This window comes from Carettochelys insculpta, chromosome 19 (assembly GCF_033958435.1).
Source record: "Carettochelys insculpta isolate YL-2023 chromosome 19, ASM3395843v1, whole genome shotgun sequence".
NCBI lineage: Eukaryota > Metazoa > Chordata > Testudines > Carettochelyidae > Carettochelys > Carettochelys insculpta.
Genome location: NC_134155.1, coordinates 16,437,365 through 16,449,644, shown reverse-complemented (window position 1 = coordinate 16,449,644; position 12,280 = coordinate 16,437,365). Strand labels below are relative to the sequence as shown.

General features: G+C 44.6%; 1 protein-coding gene across 1 annotated transcript in view; it reads right to left on the bottom strand.

The window, feature by feature from the left end:
* CLIP2 (CAP-Gly domain containing linker protein 2) overlaps positions 1–4,504 on the bottom strand; it is a 158,231-nt gene extending 153,727 nt beyond the window's left edge. Inside the window, exon 1 of the mRNA XM_075013815.1 lies at positions 4,339–4,504. The gene's annotated coding sequence lies outside the window, so the exon portion shown is untranslated. The remainder of the gene's footprint in view (positions 1–4,338) is intronic.
* Between the last annotated feature and the right edge of the window lie 7,776 nt (positions 4,505–12,280).

Genomic DNA, 12,280 nt, shown 5'->3' with positions numbered 1-12,280 from the left:
ACTGAAAAGAGTGGCCAGAATGGTCACACTGGAGCACTGTGGGACCCCTCTAGGAGGCAAGAATGTCAAATTTCACAAAGCTCTGTCTGCACTACGCTAAAATCATAAGAATATAAGAACACCCATGCAAGTCAGACCAAAGGTCCATCTAGCCCAGTATACTGTCTTCTAACAGTGGCCATTGCCAGATGTCCCAGACAGAACAGGTACAGTAGACCCCATAGTTACATGAGAGTTGAGCTCCTGCCCACCCTTGCGTAACTCAAATTTCATGTAAGTTGGGTGGGGTGGGGAGCCAGGAGCGCTGGTAAGTTTCCTAGCTCCTGCAAGCCCAGGGGAGCCAGGAGCCAGGCTGCCACCTGGTTCCCTGCTCTCCCTGGCTTCCCCCAGCTGGAGGAAGCTGGGTGGGCTGACAGTTTCAGCAGCATGGCATCTCCCAGCTGGGGGAAGCCAGTGAGAAGCCGCACCACTGTGGCTGCTCACCTGGCTTCTTCCACCTGGGGGAAGCCAGGGAGAAGCTGCGCCACTGTGACTTTCTGTCTCCTGGCTTCCGCAAGCTGGGGAAGCCAGACAGACAGCGATGCCTCCCCAGCTTCCCCCGCTAGGAGAACTAGGGGCTGGAGCAGGGAGCTGGCAGAGGAGCTGTGCTCCCGCCAGCCCCTGGGAACCCCAGGATTTCCATTTGTACTTAACTCGCATTAACGCAAGTTAAGTGCAAGTTGAAATCATGCATATTCAGGATTTACTGCAATCATCAAGTGATCCCTCTGCTGTCATCCATTTGCAGCCTCTGGCAAACAGAGGCAAAGGACACCATTCCTACCCATCCTGGCTAAAAAATATTGACAGACCTAACTTCCATGAATTTATCTAGTTCTTTTTTTGAACCCTGTTAAAGTTCTGGTCTCCACAATATCCTCTGGTAGGAGTTCCATAGGCCTACTGCGTCCTGTGTGAAGAAAAACGTCCTTTTCTTTGCTTTAATCCTGCCACCCATTAATTTCTTTTGGTGACCTCTAGTTCTTATGTTATGGAACAAGTAAATAACTTTTCCTTATTCCCTTTTTCCATACCAGTCATGACTTTTTAGACCTTTGTCATATCCCCCACCACCTCGTCTCCTCTTTTCTAATATGAAAAGTCCCAGTCTTTTTAATCTCTCTCATATAGTACCTGTTCCAAACCCCTAGTCATTTGTTGCCCTTTTCTGAACCTTTTCCAATGGCAATATATCTTTTCTGAGATGAGGCAACCATATCTGTATTGAGTATTCAAGATATGGGCATATCATGGATTTATATAGAGGCAATAAGATATTCTCTGTCCTATTCTCTGTCTCTTTTTTTAATGATTCCTAACACTCTGTTTGATTTTTTGACTGCTGCTGAACATTGAGTGGATGTTTTCAGAGAACTATCCACAATGACTCCAGGATCTCTCTCTTGAAGAAGTGGGTCTGTCCCACAAAAGCTCACCTAATAAATTATTTTGCTAGTCTTTAAAGTGCTACTTGACTGCTTTTTATTCTCTTGAGTGGATTATAGCTAAATTAGTCCCATCATTTTGTTTGGGATTATTTTTTCCAATGTGCATTACTTCACATTTATCATCATTAAATTTAATTTGCCATTTTTACGTAATTACTTAGTTTTGTGAGATCTCTTTGAAGCTCTGCACAGTCTGCATTGTTCTTAACAATTTTGAGCAGTTTAGTATCATCTGCAAATTCTCCATCTCACCTCTGCTCTTATGGGTTCAAGAACCAGCTGCTCCAAGAAGCAGTCGTTTATAAATCAAGAAATTGTATCACTGCATCCTGTCCTGAGATTATGTGTACCCATTCAATAAGGGGAGACTTGAAATCCTCCATTATTACTGAGTTTTTGTTTTTCATTTTGCAAGGTTGCTTTTGGCATTATTCCTTGTAAAAAGCAGGAGTATAAAAGCTGACCTAAGGAGTCCTTAAAGTTGGCATAACGGACCCTGTAATGTGGACTGGTTGCTTAGAAAATTGACCTAAATCACTTAAGTTCATCCTAATCTCCTAGTGTAGACCAGGCCTTAAAGTTTGACAAAGTTATATACAACTGAAAACAAAGTCTTATAATGGGACATATCGGGCAACACTAAATATAGGCACTTTCAGCAGCTCTGACTAGAATTTTGATGTCTGTAATTCAGCTCTGCATGTGCCTCAGCAATAGCTGACTGCAGTCTAAATTGAATGTTTGGAGGTTGCTTTTTTTCTTCTCTAGCTCTCTGTGTATGTGAGGCGGGAGGCATCGGCAACCAAAGCAATAAAGAGCTGTGGGCTGCACCAGCTGGCAGTGGTTTCCTCCTTTCATGGCTCCAGAAGAACAGCTCATATTTTATTCATGAAAAGCGGCTGCTGGAGACCTCGGCAAGAAACAGGAAGTAAATATTTCTTGGGGCTTTTGGTCACAATCTGGCCAGCATCCAAAAAAGGAATGGAGAGGATGGTGGGAGTAGGAGGCGTGAAAAACCCCCTCCCTTGCAAACAGATGCTGCAGTGGGAAGGGGAAGAATAACAGCGGGCATACAAGTCCACCCAGTTGATCTGTTCTCTGGATTATTCTCTGACCAGCAGGCACACTGCATATGGAAGGAAGCTCCCCTTAGTACAATGCATGTGAAGGCTTTTTCACATGGTGTGGCTGAACGTAGCCTCTCTGCCCATGTTATGATATTGCATGTCCATCCTCCTGCAAGTTGTTGTGTGTGCTGCACTGACCCGGCAGCGTTGGCTTGTGTGGGATCTACGAGGGAACCCTCAAGGGTTTCGTTCACAGAGGCTGTTATGAGTCCATTCTCTGCAGGTCAGGTTCTTGCATGAAGGTCTGGCTTTAAGGAAAAGCAAAACCCCCATGGAAAATCCCCTTCTCTCATTGCTGGATGTCCTACCCTACCAGGAGTCATTCTCAGGCTCCTCTCCTGGGTCCCAACGTTAAAATCACTGAAGTCCAGGGTTTGTAAGCAGTGTTCCCAACCGCCCAGAAGAAATTCAGGTACCATGCAGCTGACTAGCAGAGTGCCCTCAGCCACCTACAGTGGGCAGCTTGTGTTTCTACTCTGCACATGCCTTGGTGCACACAAAAACTTTAATCTGCCCGTGGATGGAAAAAAAATAGAGGGAACACTGTAAGTGACTTAATTGGGAGCAGCTTTGGGGCCCTACTCCTTATTGCTAAATATGTTCAGCAGAAGCCAGAATTTTCTTCTCCTCCATGCAGCTAGAAAACTCCCTTCTTCTCCTTGTCTCTTTGTAGGAGACACTTGGTCTTTCCAATACCCTCTCCCAGTCTCTTTGGCAGTTATCAAGGGGATCAACAGGAAAGCCACTATCTTCCTCAGCCACCTTACCAAGTTCCTCCGGAGGCAGAAAGAGTTGGCAGGAGGTGCCTATACAGGTGACTCACTGCAGCTGCCCAGGAACTGAAGAAGGGGCAAGTGATGCCTTGTAATCCTTATGCTGCAGTAAGCAGGGAACCACCATTAGAAATGCACCATGACCCCTACCCAAGGCTTTCCCAGCTACTCTGCCCTAAGGATTATGGAGTACTGTGTGTCCTTAGACAGTGCTGAGCAGGTCTGACTCCATTTACCAGCTCCACTTGCTCAGCCCAGGGCATCTTTTCAGAAGATCTTCCAAGAATGGCTGGGGGAGAAGCTGCTGTTTCCCAAAGATCGGAAGAGAAGGGAAGACCAAAAGCCCACTTGGATATCGGAGGAGGAGAGACAGATGTGGAGGAAGGTTCGCCCATGGACACTTAGAAGAAAGATGCAGCATTTCACATTTTATACCAATCATTCTTCTTATGACCACTTAATAAATAAGAAGAGACCTTCAAAACCCCCTATACAAAGCCAGAAAAATGTCATAGCTGGGCAGTTAGGATGACAGAAACAGGAGAGGCAGAGAGCAGCAACCTTAGTTATAGCTGACTGTTCTTATTTAGTAATCTAAATGTGTTTCATATGCAAAGCCTCTCTCTGTGGCAGTGTCTATGATTAGTAACGGCAAATGGCAGGATTAGATAAAAAATATATTAACATTTCACATGTACCTCACATTTAAGCATTAAATTCAGAAATCAGCTTGGATGGGAAGGGTGGAAGGAAATTACATTTCAGTTTGCAAAAACATAGCTACTAGCAATACAATATACCACCTACAATTACTGTAACAGAAAGAAGCTAACAAATCAGTGGGTGAAATCCTGACCCTACTGAAGTCAATGGGAATTGACTTTAACAGTGCCAGGATTTCATTTAGTACATTTATTTATATTTTTAGTTAGTTTACTTTGAACATCCCACCTCATATGCCATTAGGGTGCACCAAGCTGCTGAGAAGTCTGCATGTTCAACCCCATTAGACATTCATGGGAATTCAGCATCCACATGTGGAAAACAGACCCTGCGGTGCCATTCAAAATCTCAGCCTTGGGCATAGTTTGTTCCTCTGTTCTCCAGATACAGTCCATCTTCCACTGCTGAAAAAATTTACATATATGAGTGGAAGGTACATAGGAGGAAGAGTATAGCAATTAAGGAATATTTTGTTTTTCAATCAGGAAATACTATTTCACAAGTGCTCTATGAAAGTATTTTTAATTTGTCAGAATTTTTTAAAAATTCAAGAAATAAAGGCATGTAAATATGTATTTTAGATATTACTTTTAAGGATGAATTCCATTTACACTTGTCACTGAAACATGACACTTCTCCCTGGTGGTATTTGTTTATCCTCCATGTGACAGTCATGGTAATGATTTTACATTTGTCCAGATGGGGCCCACAGCATTTTATGGACTACGGCCTGGATCCTGCAAACATTTAAGTACATCTTTAAGTGTGCACAGCATGAAGCCAATAAAGTCATTTTGCAAATAAAAGAGGTGAAGATTAGTTTAATGTACACAAATGCCTGAGCCCCTCAGCCAATTTTGCATTTTTTTTCATGTTCTCTTCTTCCCCCACCCACTATCACTTCTGTGTAATAGGCTCACATGGAAAATACTAATTGACTACACCAGCAGTTCTCAAACTGTGGGGTAGGACCCCAAAGAGGGTCATTACACCACTTTACTGGGGTTGCCAGAGCTGACTTACACTTGCCAGGGCTCAGGCTTCAGTCTATGCCTAGAGCCAGAGCCCAAAAGCTTCAGCCTAGGGCAGTGGCACTCAGGTTACAGGCCCATGCCTAGGGCTAAAGCTCTTAGGCTTCAGCTTTGACCTGCCTGGAGTGTTGGGGCTCAGGCTTTGGCTTCCCTACCCATGGCACTTAGTAACAGAAAGACGTGCTAGTCTATATACTATCAAAACAAAAAAGCAGTAAAGTAGCACTTTAAAGACTAACAAAATTATTTATTAGGTGAGCTTTCGTGGGACAGACCCACTTCTTCAGACCATAGCCATACCAGAACAGACTCAATATTTAAGGCATAGAGAACCAAAAGTAGTAATCAAGGTTGACAAATCAGAAAAAAATTATAAAGGTGAGCAAATCAGAGAGTAGAGGGGCTGGGGTGGGGGAAGTCAAGAATTAGATTAAGCCAAGTATGCAAAAAAGCCCATATAATGTCCCAGAAAATTCATATCCCGGTTCAAACCACGTGTTAATGTGTGGAATTTGAATATAAAAGAGAGTTCAGCAGCCTCTCTTTCCAAAGTAGTGTGAAAATTCCTCATCACTAAGACACAAACTCTCACGTCACCAACAGAATGGCCCACTCCATCAAAATGTAGGCTGACCAGTTTGTGGATAAGGAGTATTTTTATGTCTGTTTTGTGCCCATTAACTCTTTGTCTAAGAGAGTTTGAAGTCTGTCCACTACCCATGGCAGTGGAGCTTGGGCAGACTCAGGCATCAGTCCCCTCACTGGGGTTGTGCAATAATTTTTGTTGTCAGAAGAGGGTCACAATGCAGTGAAGTTTGATAATGTCTGGACTACATCAGAATTCTAACCCTAGGGTGCAGAGCCTCACCCATAGGAATCATGTCCCTAACTCCAAGTGGCCCTCACATAGGAACTGTAAGCCTGGCAGGGGAGAGTCTTACCCAAAGGAATCCTAACACTAGGGCAAGGACCGTTGTATTTAAGAACTCTAACTTGAGATGGCCTACACATAGGAACACTAATCCCCAGCATGGGGAACCCTACACTTCGGAGTCTAACCCTTAATCCAGGTAGCCTACCTAGGAACCCTAATCTAAGGCAGGCCTTATCCATAGGAAACTCTACCCTAACTCCAACTGGCTTACCCATAAGAAGCCTAACTAGGGTGGTAATCCCTACTGATAGGAACTGTAATCCTAACTAGAGATGGCCTATGCTCTAGTGAGATAGGAGCCCTAACTCCAAGTGTCCTACCCATGGGAAACCTAACCCCAGGGCAAGGAAATATACCTGCAGGAACTCCACCTACAGCAGAGCACCCTACTCATAGGAGCCCTAACCCTAGTGCAGGGAGTCCTACCCACAGGAACTCTCACGCTGATGTCAAGTGGCCTACCTGTAGGAACCCTAATCTTAGGGCTTGGAACCCCACCTACAGGGACCCTGATCCCAGAGGAGATAGTCCTACTCATTGGAACCCAAACCCTAGAGTGGACAGCCCAATCGGTTGGAACCCTAACCCAAGGGCAGGAGCCCTGCACATAGAATCCCTAACCCTGACTCCAAGTGACCTACCCATAGGAACCCTAACCTTAGGGAGGAGACCACTACTCATAGCCCCTCCTCCAGGCCTGGGACAGGAGCTCTACCCGCAGAACCCTAACCTTAACTGTAAGTGGCCTACCCATAGGAATGCTATCCCTAACTCCAAATGCACTACCCAGAATAACCTTAACCCTAATGTCATTTGGCCTACCCAGAGGACTCGAACACAAGGGCAGGAAACCCTAGTAGAAACAGTGAGACCAACTATATGCAAAGCATTGTCAAATACACAGAATAAACTGTAAAGAGAAAAATGAGGGAGATACTACTGCTTTGCCTTAATCATTTTCCATTGCTGTAATTGTAGGGTTTACTTGGAAAAATGGCAGAGAGAAGTGGAATTTTTTTTAGCTTAACATGGTTTTAACCTAACTGTACTAACTAAAGATTTGACTGTGATCTCAGTTACTTTGGTGATTCTCCATGGATGTCAAATGCTGGATGAGATGGGCACTAGTGTGATCTGGTTTAGCAATTCCTAGCTTCTTGCATGTAAGATCAGTGGGGTGGCAGAATCACTCTGACTGCCACTAAAGCACAGCCGCCTCAAGGGCTGAAATCTGACAATTGTTTAACATAACATAACATAACAACAGGTGAGGACAAAGAGGCCAGGTTTTCACTACCAACTTTTTCTGGCCTAACTTGGTCCATCAAAGTTGTGATGAGGTATGAACTCTGATTGATACAGCGATGTTGGCAAAATCCCTCCTATAAATGCAGTGTTACAGGCAAAGCAGTTTTAGGTGGCATCTGATCTTCTTAGCCAATAGCCTTCCCACTCATGCATCTGCATGTCTGTTCACTGCAACACCAGAATTTGCTGGAATCCTTCATGTAGCCTTCTGCTATAATCCTTCTTCGGGCTTTAAATACTCCTTGGCTTGACTACTGCAGTTTCCATTCGTGGCTTTTCTAAATCCTCACTCTATTAATTTCCAGTTCAAAGTGTTGTAGCAAGATAAAGATTATTCCAGCCTTTAAAGACTGAAATTGGGTAAAAATGCAATTTGTTCTGATCTGTATCCCATTTTCTCACAGCTCCACAGAGCTTGGGTGTATGGACTCTGATGGGTAGTTTTGGCTTCTCTTTAAGAAGCTATGTACAAATGGAATGATTTGCAGTATGATGCATGACCATCAAGAGTGCCAGCTAGTATCAAATAATACATGACTGCTGATGCTAGGAACTGAATCTAAGATAATGCAAATGGTGTTAACACCAAACCAAGGACCTAGAAGCCTGCAAAGTTTCACAGTAAAAGGAAAAATATAATAGCTTAGTGTGCAATAAACAGAAATGTTCTCGTGCGATATCTCCTACTAAATCTTGTTTGGGCTGTGCTGTCCTGTAATCAGGCATTATTAGTAGTATTACTGCTTTGTATTTCTGACACACTCTCCACCTAAAGGGTTTCAAAGCACTTTATAAACATTCATCAAGTTTTATAATAATGTGGAAACTGAGGCCAGAGAAATTAAGTGACTTTGCTTGTGATCATATAGTACATCAGTGGCACAGCTTGGAACAGAATGCTTGGATCCCGGTGCCAGTTCTCACCACTAGACAATATTACCCTACATCAGAGTAACTGAGCTATTGTGTCCCAAAATTTGTCATCTGCATTTGCACAGCACTACAGCAGAGGTTCAAAGCAGGACCCTTATGGTGCCTTGGCTCCAGAAGCATTAGGTGAGACAAAGGGCTCCTTCCCCTAGCTGATCCAGTGAGAGTCATAATGAGCTTATCTCAGTTGCAAGATGCCTTTTGCAGATCTTACGTTTGGAAGCAAAACTTATGCACACAAATACTCTTTGTATCTTCAGTGAAAGGAAGTGAGGTTGCACCATCTCTGGAAATACACAGCAAGCAAACAGGATGCTGCAGCACCTTATAAGAATCCCTAATCCTAACAATAAAAGGGGCCAACTCCTACCAGCCATTTGCAGCAGCCAGAGAGCCCCAGAGTTTGTAAATCGAGGGATAGGTGTATGACTCTCTCTAGTGCCAGGGTGGGGAACCCCTGGTCTGTGGTCCAGATCCAGATTGCTGAGGGACTGAGGGAATTCCAGTGAATCTGGCCCTCATGGAGAAGTCACCAACCCCACCCCACCTCCACCCCACTCACCTGTAGCATGGACACTTCCAGCTCCTGATCCTGCATGTAAGAGGTGAGGAGCCCACATGCAGGTGAAGTGGCCAGAGGGAGCAGGCAGCAGCACCACCAGTACAACAGCTACTTCTGGGCTCCCCACCAGGCAGCCAGGACACAGCAGCTTGAGTGCTTGCCAACCAGGCAGCAGCAGGGAAAGGCAGGAGCCTTCCCCGCTTGAGCACTTGCTGCCCAGAGCCACTCCAGGCAGCAGGTGGGGAAGGGTGTGAGGAGGAGCCCTTCCCTGCCTGGGGTGGCTGCAGCAGGGACCCAGACAGCCACTTGCTAAGGTAAGGGGTGTCCCCTGGGGAGTGGGAGGAGAGCCTGTTGGAGGAGTTGGAAGGAGAGGAGCTCCTGCACTCCCTTCCCGCCCACACCCAAGACTGCCCCAACACCCTCCTCCTTCTTAGACCCCAGACCCACAGCCTGCTCCTGAATCCTCTCCTGCCTGCATACCCCATGCCCTGACACTCCGAAACTTCAGCCCACATCCCAGCAACCCCCTCCCACCCACATAGCCCCTCCATTTTGGCCCCACCCCAGAGCGAAGGGGAGCCAAAATATCTCCTACTCGGACACCCCCTTAAGGGCAGTCTTTTTTTTCTGCTTCTCAGTCAAGCACCACATCAGTGAAATTTTCTTCTGCTTCTCACTTTTATGGGGCCCCCAACTGATTTTTCTGTAGGTCAGTGGCCCCCAACTCCAAAAAGTTTCCCCTCTCCTGCTCTAGTGACTAATGTCATAACTCCCTTCATCCTTGTTGCATTGATTATAAAATTCAGACGACTGAAACAGAAATTAAGGGACTTTCACGAGGCTGTTGGTCTTAAGGCTACGTGCTACAAAGACACAGCCACAGCAGTGTAGCTGAGCCACTGCAGTTGTATAATGTACATGCTTTCTACACTGAGAGAAAGCACTTTCTGTCACTGTTGTTAATCTGACTCTCGTGGATGGCAGCTAGGTTGACAAAAGAATTCCTCTGTTGACCTAGCAGCATCTATACTGGGGGATTAGATCTACTTAACCCCTTCACTGCAGGCAGGGTGCAAACCTTTTCACAGCTCTGAGTGATTTAGCTAGGTGAATCTAATATTCGGAGGTAAACCAGGCCTTAGTTGTAAGTTCAGAGTGTATGGCCCAGCAGTTAGAGAACCTGAGAGTCAGGACTGCTGAGTCTTATTCTCAATAACTGTTTCACTCATTCATGGTAAAACCTTGGGCAAGTTACTTTTGCGACCCCGTTTCCTTATCTGAAGAATTGGTACAAACCTCCTCTACCTCAGAGGAGTGTTGTGATTCATATCCATTCTTTTAAGTACTTTGAGATCCCTTTATCAAATATAGCCATAATTTATATGATGATAAAGATATCTGAGCTTCTCACTCTGGCAGCATGCTGCGTAATTCAATGTTTCATTGCTCTTTTTTTTTTTTTTTGAACAGCCACTAGCCCACTGGCCCTACTGAATATGCCATGAAGCCCTTCCAGCAGAATGGGTTTGCTAACCCAGGCACAAGGCTACATTCTGATGTTGCCTCTGGCTATGTATATAATATAAAAAATCCATATGCAATACTTAGGCATGTAAAGTAAATACGTTCAGAGCATAAAGGTACATGCCTAGAGACAGTTAACAACAGCGGATAAACATTACACTGTACCCATTCTGAGGCACCTCCACGGCTTTCCAACAGCTGGACATATTCACTTGTGAGGAAGGACGATCTAGTGAGCTAGGGATAACATGGGACCTGGTAGAGCCAAGTTCAGTTCTCTGCTGTGCCACAGATACCCTGCATGACCTTTGGCAAATCATATATACGCAGGTCCACAATGGTATTTAAGCTCCCATCTTCCATTGAAACCAGTGGAAGTCAGGAAACTAAATACCATTGTCGATCTGGGTCTCTGCCTCCACTCCCTATCTCTAACATGGCATTGAATGTACTTCCCTACCTCATCGAGATAAATAGATTAAAAACAGAGGAAGTGCTCAGATGACTAAGGACAATATAAGTATCCTAGATTGGTAGCAATCTAGGATACCTTATTCTGGTTTGTCATGATCAAGTCTGTCAGCTCCACAGCTATCTCAGCCACGATAAATCTAGGTATAAACTCAAGTCTTGGGGTTGAACACATACAGCATTACTAACACTAATGCATCAGTCAGCTTCCCTTATGGCACTCCCTTTGTTATTTCTTCTCCTAGTGGCTGCTGTATCTGCTTCACCATCTGCTATAAGTAATCTCTTACTGCGGTGGGAAAAAACAAAAACAAAACAACCTGTGCAGCTAAGCAGAAAATAAAATAAAAAGAGGACTGCAGACACTGTATTTCTCTGGCAATGAGACAGCCCATGCTGCATGACATACTTGTGGCTGCTGAACAACAGCATGTTGCAGTAGGAAGCAACAGATTTAAGATTAATAAAATGCAGGTGGGATGGATGAAACAATCCTGCATATCTTTCAATGCTGGAGTTCATATTCTCAGCATTTGGCCTTGTATAAATACTGAACAAAAGCCAATATGTTTCTTGGCTCTTTGCATCTCCTCACCTGTCTACTTCTGGTTGCTTATGGGCAGAGTTACTCTTCCGTAGGATTTTATGTCATCAGTGGAATGATTTCCCAGGAGACATAGTGGAGCCCCATTGCTTGGTATACTTAAATGATAAGCTAAACTCTTGTGAACTTTCTGGCACTAGTGCCCAGTGATGGACAATGTGGCCAGATCTTTCAATTCTCTGAGCTGGTCCTAGATGGAGTGTTAGAGACAGGGTAGCAAGCAACAGCACAACTGATTTTAACTGACCAGCTGCCTGCTCAGTGGGCTATCCTGGTTCTCTTGAGATAAAAATCAAGGATTTAGAAATGGCAGTATAACATGAATCCATCTGAGTTCAAGGGACTAGGAGGGTGAGTCCATCTCAGGTTAGGTGGGCTATATAGCAATTGTATAGTCTGTCCAGGGAGGGAACCCACAACATTTTGTTTGCATCTTGTTGTCATTTACCATTGAAAAATAAAGGGAACTGGTGGGCAAGCACTTTGGAAAGTCTGGATACTACATTTAGGCACCTAAAGGGAAGCAGAACTCTAAAAACCTGAAATTAAGGCTTCATTCTCTGAGCCTTTTTTTTTTTTAAAAAAAAAACAAAAAAACACCACCCTGTGCTGTTTGCAGTTGATGAAGTGGGGGAGTGTGAAAACTTCAGAGAAAATAGTCATTATAGACAGAGGAGAGTATAGTTACCTCCTGCTACCCATAATCTTCTGGTCTCTTCCCCTGTTTGCAGACTAATAGGATGGACAATACCATAACCTTTCTTCCATCCGTATCATCTTGATACTTATAATTTCCTGACAGCCAC